Source organism: Emys orbicularis, chromosome 15 (assembly GCF_028017835.1).
Source record: "Emys orbicularis isolate rEmyOrb1 chromosome 15, rEmyOrb1.hap1, whole genome shotgun sequence".
Taxonomy (NCBI): Eukaryota; Metazoa; Chordata; order Testudines; family Emydidae; genus Emys; species Emys orbicularis.
Genome location: NC_088697.1, coordinates 7514000 through 7523535, shown reverse-complemented (window position 1 = coordinate 7523535; position 9536 = coordinate 7514000). Strand labels below are relative to the sequence as shown.

Genomic DNA, 9536 nt, shown 5'->3' with positions numbered 1-9536 from the left:
CCACTTCATTAACCACCGACACAGGCTAATCCTGCTTCAGATAGAAGGGAAACAGGGAGCAATTTTTTGCTGTACAGTCTTGGAAACACTGACCCAATTGTGCCACAGTGAATGTGCTGGGGAAAGCTGGACTTTATAGGCAGGTGGAAATAGTGGATCCTAGAAATACCTGGAGTCCCCCACACCGCTTCTGCCACCAGGGTCAGGTGTTGAGCTGCTCACAGCACCCCCCCATTACCTTCCAGCAGGGGATTGCAGTACCCCCCACCCAATGCAGTATGAGGGCTAATTCTTGTATCTCTGCACCCTGAGTCCAGGGCATGCCAGTCTCTCTCCCCCTCTGCTGTTTAGAATCTGGCCCTGCTGCAAAGTGTCCCCTATGAACCACCAACCTCCAGGACAGCAGGTTTGGCCCTCAGAGCAGGGCTTATGCAAGCTGGGGATGTAGCTCAGTGGTAGAGCACATGCTTTGCATGTATGAGGCCCTGGGTTCAATCCCCAGCATCTCCATGTTCTTTTTTCCCACACTGCAGCTTTGCTCATGCCCAGCTGGGATGTGGCCCAGCAGTCTCCCTGCACGAGTTTCAATCCTGCTGAGTGAGGGGCAAGTGCCAATTGCATGGAAGGTCTGTGGGGGTTTCAGCTCCTAAGTCACCTTGGTACGATTAAGATTCCCACCCGCTGTGCTGCTTGGGACAATGGGAAATGAGAAGGGTGAATCCTTCAACACTGGAAGGAAAGGTCCCATCTGCACAGACTGAGAGGCAAGGAAACGGAGGGACAGTCAGTGCTCAGAGAGGAGCAGAAGTGAAAGTAAGCCGGTACGGGCCGGTAAGAAAAGGTGCAGTCTGACTCCTCCAGCCAGGCTGACGACGCTAGGCTCCATGCTTTCCCCCTGCCTGGCACTCAGCAGCGGCTGCAGGGGCTCCCCTCTAGCTTGCAGCAGGGAGCAGGGAGTCTGGCTGAGAGGGAGAAGCAAGCCTACCCCCTGCATAAGAATAGTTTAAACTCTCAGCTGTTCCCTGCGCTGTTCAGCCCCGGGGGTTAGGAGCCGTTTCTGGCATCCTTGTTAATTTCACTCACAGTTGCTAGGGGTCGGGGGTCGGGTGTGTTTGACCATGGCAGGGGCAGTTCTTTTCTGCCCCCGGGATGAGGGGATCTCTCCAATACTAATATACACAACAAATACAAGCATTTGGCTGCACCGCTTAAATCCTCCCCTCCCCCCACTCATCAGGGGCTCTCCCCTCTAGCTGCCTGCATAAGAACATAGGGCGCAATCTCAGATCTCTTTTTCTTTTGTCCTGCCTGCAGAGTGCAGAGGCTGAAATTGACAAAACTTTCTCTAAGGGCAGGTCTACACTTACTTCCTGGTCTGGCCGTAAGCAATCGATCTTCTGGGATCAATTTATCGCGTCTTGTCTAGACGCGATAAATCGATCCCGGATCAATCCCGGAAGTGCTCGCTGTCAACGCTGGTACTCCAGCTCGGCGAGAGGAGTATGCGGCATCGACGGGGGAGCCTGCCTGCCGCGTCTGGACCCACGGTAAGTTCGAACTAAGGTACTTCGAATTCAGCTACGTTATTAACGTAGCTGAATTTGCGTACCTTAGTTTGAAGTGGGGGGTTAGTGTGGACCAGGCCTAAGTATCTTGTATATTTCATGAAGGCTATTCCAGTTGTCCTTCATTCACCCCTGCCCTGCCTTCCCCTACTACTAGCCACCCTCTGGTGTGCCCCCTGCACTCTTTTATGTGCCTGGAAGGGAGATTAAAAAATCCTTGATATCTGACTTGCTAGGAAATAGGGAGGATCTAGGGAAAGCGGGGCACTGGTGGGCATGGTGCAACGCAGTCCCTTGCACCCCTGGCTCCCACCATGTGGGGGTATGGCACTCAAAAGCTAACTTTGGAACATCCACATGAATGTCTTCCTGGGAAAACAAAATCTTCTTGTCTTGCTTCACAGATCTAAATCTACTCTGATCCAGGTATGTTCTAAATGTATAGGTACAGTATGGATGGATCTCTCAAAAAAGATAGCTCTTCAGTGTAGGAGTTGGACCAACAGCCCCCTGGGGAAGGATGGACTCCATTAAGCAGCACACATTAAGCAGAAGTTCCTGATGTTTTAGCCCAGAAACACTTGTCTCCCCCCCACACCCCTTAAAAGGGCACTGGCACCTTCCCCACAGGACAGTAATACATACAGTATGTATGTGTATGAATGTGTGTGTCACAAACAATGCAGCTGCAGCCTGCTGCCGACTGTCCCGACCCCAGCAACTGGCCCCTACTATTGTATTATAGTAGTATTGGAGATCCCCTCATCCAGGGGGCAGAAAAGAACTGCCCTTGCCATGGTCACACACACCCTCTCTCCCCCCCCTCCAACAACAGTGAGTGAAATTAACAAGGATGCCAGAAACGGCTCCTAACCCCGGGGGCTGAACTGCACAGGGAACAGCTGAGTTTAAACTGTTCTTATGCAGGCAGCAGCAGCAGCAGCAGGCATCCTAGGCAGGCTTCTCGGACTCCCTCAGCCAGTCTCCCTGCTGCAAGCTAGAGGGGAGAGCCCCTGCTGAGTGGGGATTGGAGAGGAACGCAGAGCCTAACCGTCTGCAGCCTGGCTGGAGGAGGAGGGAGGAGACAAGAAACCAAGGTGACAGTGAGTTTTCAACTTCCACCTGCTTTTATTAGCTCTGGATTTAAGCTGTGCAGCCAAATGCTTGTATTTGTTGTGTATATTGTGTATTGGAGAGATCCCCTCATCCCGGGGGGCAGAAAAGAACTGCCCCTGCCATGGTCAAACACACCCGACCCCCAGCAACTGTGAGTGAAATTAACAAGGATGCCAGAAACGGCTCCTAACCCCGGGGGCTGAACCGCGCAGGGAACAGCTGAGTTTAAACTGTGTGACAGTGTACCCCATAAGGCTTTATGGGGAGGGGGTGCTTATAAATGTATGTATGACATAACTGGAATATGTTTTGTGCTGCCTGTGCCAGGTAACAGATCTCCGTAAAGGTTATGGTCTATTATATCTATTCATCCCATTTGTACATATATATATCATTTTCTACTTGAGGTTAAGAATATGGGCTGTATGCTTGCTTGGTTTCTAAGTAAGCTTTGGGAGGCATTTGGTCAGCTTCTTTAGGAAGGAATTCGCCAGGTTAAGTACCTGATCAGGAAACACTTGGAGAACAATGCATCTTGGAATGCTCCAATCCACATAAGAAGTCTTCCTGGAGACATGCAAGATACCATGTGGACAATGGCGTCGGCCTGTAAAGACTGAGTCATGCAGGGGCATGTGACTTGCCCAGGTGACTCCAAAACTCCATCTTGGAGCTGGACTTTGCATAGGAGGGGGGTCCCCACCCACAAGAGTCTATTTAAACCCGTGGGAGACCCCTCCATTTTGTCTTCAGCTGACTAAAGAAGGAGCCTCTCCACCCCCCCCCCCGGATACTTGAAGGAGACTGAAACAAAGGACAGTAACTACAGGGGGTGTGAGTGATTGCTGGACCCAGGCTAAAAGGAGATTAGCCTGTAAAAGGGAGTGCTCTGGAACTGGTGAGGAAATTATCTGTATTTAGTTTGATTAGACATAGATTTGCGCATTTTATTTTATTTTGCTTGGTGACTTACTTTGTTCTGTCTGTTACTACTTTGAACCACTTAAATCCTACTGTCTGTATTTAATAAAATCACTTTTTATTTAATAATTTACTCAGAGTATGTATTAATACCTGGGGGAGCAAACAACTGTGCATATCTCTCTATCAGTGTTATAGAGGGCGAACAATGTATGAGTTTGCCCTGCATAAGCTTTATGCAGGGTAAAACGGATTTATCTGGGTTTAGACCCCATTGGGAGTTGGGCATCTGAGTGCTAAAGTCAAGTACACTACTGCGAGCTGTTTTCAGGTAAACTTGCAGCCTTGGGACAAGTGATTCAGACCCTGGGTCTGTGTTAGAGCAGACTGGAGTGTCTGGCTCAGCAAGACAGGGTGCTGGAGTCCTGAGCTGCCAGGGAAAACAGAAGCAGGGGTAGTCTTTGCACATCGGGTGGCAGCTCCCAAGGGGGTCTCTGTGATCCAACCCGTCACAAACTGTTCTTATGCAGGGGATAGGCTTGCTTCTCCCTCTCAGCCAGTCTGCCTGCTCCCTGCTGCAAGCTAGAGGGGAGCCCCTGCAGCTGCTGCTGAGTGCCAGCCAGGGGGAAGCACGGCCTAGCATCGGCAACCTGGCTGGAGGAGGAGGGAAGACACGGAGAAAAATGTGACAGTGAGTTTTCACATTTTCAGGCTTATTCCAATATTAAAGTTTTATTACAGACAGTATTTTTAGTAGTAGTAGCAGCTTTATTTTCTATATCCATGTCATGCAATGGGAGGGATCCATGAAGTAGGTAGGAGAGGTGGGTTGCTTGCGATTGGAGCATATGGGTAAGAAATGTAAATTACTTTCACCCCTGCCCAAACCCCAGGGCTCCCAGCCGCCTCTGCAGCTGGTAGCTCCGGGGGTGATTTAAAGGGACCAGGGCTCCTAGCTTCAGCTGGATCCCTGAGCCCTTTAAATCCTGATTTAAAAGCCCTGGGATTTAAAGTCCCCACATCTTCCGGCAGAGGCCACGCCTCTTCCGGTTGAGGCCCCGCCCCCTCCACAGGACTCTGGAGTACCGGTAATTCCTTTAAGTTACTTTCACCCCTGGAGAGGAGAGAGGTCAGTGATTTAAACCCAACAGGGGACACTGTCTTTTTGAGGTGAGTGCAGCTTGCTTGGGATGGTGCTGACGATGGATAGAAAAAAGGCTGGAGTCAATGACAGATGAGACCATAGAAGGGGAAGGGGAATGGCAGCCCCACAGAAGGTCCTGGGTGCTCAGATGCCCCAGTTATTGCACCCTGGCCTGTCATAGAGACAGAAAAGACACAGTGGGACCCAGCCCTCCTACAGTGATCCCATGGACAAGAACCTGGCTGGGAGTGGGGTGAAGGTTCCCTCTGGGCAAAGGGGAGCTGAAATTCCTCAGTGTCCTGCAATTTAAGTAATGCAAGCTTCAAACCCTGTATGGGTGTGGGCTGAGGTGCATCAGCAGAAGGTTGGGCTGGACAGGGGCGGCAGGTTTGTATAATTTTTGGTGGTGCCCAGAATGGGACCAAGTCCTGCCCCCCACACACACACCTGCCTAAGACTCTGGGAGGGAGTTTGGGTGTGGGAGGGAGAGGGATTGGACTCAGAGAGAGTTTGGGTACAGGGTCTGGGCTCAGTCAGGGGGTGGGGGGCAGGAGGGAGTGCGGGGGGCAGGCTCTTGGAAGGAGTTTGGGTGTGGGTGTGGGGTCTGGGTTGGGGCAGGGGGTTGGGGATGCAGGAGAGGGTGAGGGGTACAGCATTTACCTCAGGCATCTCCTGAAAGCAACCCGCACCCCCTCTGGCAGCAGCCCCTAAGTGGAAGGGCCAGGGGCATCTCTGCGCATCGCTGCCTGCAGACTCCACCCACGCAGCTCCCATTGCCACAGTTGGCAGAGTTGGCACTCGGGGCGGGGGCAGCAATGGAGACCCCCCCCCGCCCCAGGGGCCGCAGGGACATGGCAGCCGCTTCAGGGAGTGGTGTGCCACATGGAGCGAGGGCGGGCAGGAAACCACCTTAGCCCCGTTGTGCTGCTGGTGGTGGTGGTGGGGGTCCCTGGGCCCTTTTAAATTGCCCAGAGGTGGAAGGCGGGACCAGCGGGGAAACTTCCAAGAGCCTAACGTTGCTTTGCACAATGATAAATCTTGGAACAGGCTAGAAATGAAATGTCAGCAGAACCTAAGGAATTAAAAGCCTCTGGATTCTTGTGTGTGCATTGACTCCAAACGGAAACTGTAATTTGACTCGCTTTGTGTCTGTGGCCGGTAAAATATCAGGACAAAGTCATTCCAGTGATTGTGACACTGGGTTTGAGGAGGCTTTGGTCTTATTAAAATGTAATTAGCATGTTACACTTGTGTTTTTAAAGGTGGCTTCCCCAAGCAATCCCAAGTTGTTCTTCCCACAGCTGGCTGATAGTGGGCAGCAGGGGATCTCCCCAATCTGGGGGAAATCTCTCTGGGCCCCACTGTTAGTTCTCCATCCTTTCTCCCCCTAACCACGCACACCACTCCCATCCCCATTAACAATGTTTTAGAGCGACCCCTCCCTCCCTTTATGGGATTCAGACTCTCTGTGACAGAGACTGACTGGGGCTCCTCTCTGCATGGTCCCAATGGGGAAGGAAAGAGACTGGGGGGGAGAGAGAAGATGGGCAGAAGGAGTCAAATGAGGCTAAACCAGAATGGAGGAGATTTTCTTCCTGGTAAAATGTACTGGAGTCTCATGGCTGAAAAGCCGCATCTTGAGATAGGTTTGAACCAGCAGCCCTTCAATTACCAGGCAAAGGTGTGAACCACAGAGAATGATAACTGCCTACTTCCCAACTTTGTCTAAAAAGCACTTGCAGTGGTGCAACTGGTTAGTTCACAGGCGACTACTGTGGGGGTTATGTGTTCAAGCCTTACCTGGAACACTGGTTTCTATTACCTGTGTTGTTTCCCCAACTCGTTTTGCCTAATTCGTATGGAAAGTGCCATACCAGGAAAAGGAGAGTAAGTTCTAAAATGTGGAAGTGGGTGCATAGCTTGGAAACATCCACCCTATGCTGCCATTAGTTCCAGTAGATTGTTCACTGGCAGGGTAAATTGATTTATTTGCTGCTGAGAAAGCTGCCAGGACAGGTCTCTGGGCACCAGAACACCCCTGGCTCCTTCTCTGCCCCAGTCACTGCTGTAGGAGGGTCCTATATGCACTGAGCCTAAAGCTTTTCCAAGCCTTCTTAGCGCAGTTGGCAGCCTCTGAGCCTCAGAGAAGACAATGGTTTTTGCTCTGTGCTTCAGATTTGCTAATGGAAATCAGGGAAAAGAAGAGTGGTTTCTAGACACCCTCCCACCCATCTAACACACACACACACACACACACACACACACAGACTTTTCTAAGGCATTAACTTTTCCTTCTCTATGGAGTTTGTATTCTCCATAGAGCAAAATAAAACAAAAACATGCAAGTCTAAGCCTCATACAGTATGAAACTCAATACAGATAAAATCTCACAATCAGAGATGTTCCAATAAACTTATTTCACAGACTAGACTTATTTCTAGTCTGGGCCCAATCTTTTCACATGGTATAGTCCTTGTTCCAGCTCAGGTGTAGCTAGACGATCTCTCATGACTGCAGCCAACTTTGTTCTTTTCCACCCCCTTATATAACTTTGGTACAAGGCAGGAATCTTTTGTCTCTCTCCTGGGGAAAAGCCCCAGGTTTAAGATGGATTCCTGTACCAGGTGACACAGTCTACTTCCTCACCTGTCCACTGGCCTCACAGTCTGGAGGAAGAAACGCCTCTGGGCCTGCAGCAAAGTGCTGTGTGTTGACTTTTTGAGCAAATGCAGAGCTGGCCAGAGATGCATGTTCCCACTGGGTCCTCCCTGCCAGAAAAAAATTGTCCCCACAGAGTCCTCCCTGCCAGAAGTCATCAGAGACCAAGGGCTCCCCTGCTGGTCCCATGGTGTAGGGCCGGCACTCAGGGCTTTGAATCTTGCAATCAAAGTTTGTCTCAATGGGACCTTGGGGTCCTTCGGTTGCCAGCTAACCATCCTGGGATTTCCAAAGCTTCATCTTGCTCCCTCAAATGACATGGTAGCCTGTCTTTTCCCACTAGCTGTTGTGACTTGAGCGCAAGAGAGGACGTTTGATCCAGAAGGCTGGCCATGCCTGGAGACCTGTAGATAGGGATGCGAGCTGCATTTCCTCTCAGTCCTGAACCTGGGCTGCAGCCTGGCCTAGGACGCAGCCCTATTGGTTGACCTATTGGCCCAAAATCATATGGGTGGTGTTGGTGTTCCCCAGGAATGCTGAAGGGCGGGCCTAAGGGAGGGAGGCTTAATATTCCTCCCTATCAGTCAGGGCAGAAGAGAAGGGCTGCAAGAGTGGGCAGGTTGATGAGCTGGGCCTTCTAGCATTCGGTTGGAGATGAGGTGGAGAATGCGAACTGGGAAAAACGGTTGCTGGCCTCTGAGGAATGGCTCGGCCAGTGGCGTAACTGGACCTTGTCATTACCTACAAGGTTGTAATGCTCAAGACCTATCTTCTGGCTGCGGGGAATTTCCTCAGCCATGTATATCCCCCTGCTCCACGAGTGCTGCTGAGACCGAACATGATAGCCTTCCACTTCTTGTGGGGCAATAGGATGTCCCTACCTAGTTAGGAGAAGTGTGGCTTTTCTGCGGTATTAGAAGGGGGGTTGGGCCTGGTGGGCTTTGAAGCCTTTTACGGCTCTACTTTTTTGTTTTTCAATTTTCAGCGGGTGGCTGAGCTGGAGGTCAGGTCAGGCCCGAGGGGAATGGCGGGGCAACTACAAAGAATGCAACTGACTCTTTGGATATGGCTGTATTTTTTTTGACTCCACTGGGTGCAGCACCGGGTATGGGATGGCCGATGGTGGTGGAAGGGGGAGGAGATTAGGAAGGCCCCCCAGTGTTGTTCTACTCCCACCTTACATCCTACAGGATTTTCAGTGGGTGGCTGGGTGGAAGGTGCTTGCAGGATGGCTTCATCCGCAACAGTGGCCGCCTTCACAGCAGCGGTGGCCACATCAGAGAGGGCCCCCTTTCGGCTCAGTCTGAACAGAGGTCAATGTACCACTGGGTGAGACAGGCCAATTTTAGGGAGCTTCCTCTGAAGGTGAGCAACTGTCCCCAGAACTTACTGACAGGAGCTTTAAAGTATTTGCAAATGTGCACGGCCGGCACGTGCAGAGCAAAGGCTGCCCAGGGGCACTGTGTCAGGCTCTGGCAGCACTTGAGACAATAGACCACCTTCAGCCACCAGGTAACCCAGGATCTAAGGCAGGAATGGGGAGAGGAAGCAAGTCAAGCTGAGCAAGGCAGGCAAAAATTCATCTTGCCTTCCTGGACATTCGCAATGATGCCCTTTTTGTGTGCCATGGCTGAGAAAAACATCCCAGACAGAGAAGCAGCAGGCCAAAAAAGTGCCTTTCAGGTGCTGAAGTAGCTCAGTTGGGAAAGTGTTAGACTGAAGATCTAGACGTCCCAGGCTTTGGCAGGCTCTTTGGTCCCTTTGTGTGCAGCAGTGGGATGTTTTCTGGAATCACAGCAGTGCCTTTACCTGCCACGAGTCCCTCATTTCAGGCTCCCAAACAAGAAAAAACAGGGTGGACATATGCACTGAGTTGGCCCACCTGAGCTTTCTTTCTTCTCTTGCTAAAAGAACAGGAGTACTTGTGGCACCTTAGAGACTAACAAATTTATTAGAGCATAAGCTTTCGTGGGCTACAGCCCACTTCTTCGGATGCATCCGAAGAAGTGGGCTGTAGCCCACGAAAGCTTATGCTCTAATAAATTTGTTAGTCTCTAAGGTGCCACAAGTACTCCTGTTCTTTTTGCGGATACAGACTAACACGGCTGCTACTCTGAAACCTTTCTTCTTTT

General features: G+C 51.1%; 1 non-coding gene across 1 annotated transcript; it reads left to right on the top strand.

The window, feature by feature from the left end:
* The first annotated feature begins 438 nt into the window (after window positions 1-438).
* TRNAA-UGC (transfer RNA alanine (anticodon UGC)) lies at window positions 439-510 on the top strand. The gene has a single exon. It is a non-coding gene; the product is annotated as a tRNA-Ala (tRNA).
* The last annotated feature ends 9026 nt before the right edge of the window (window positions 511-9536 follow it).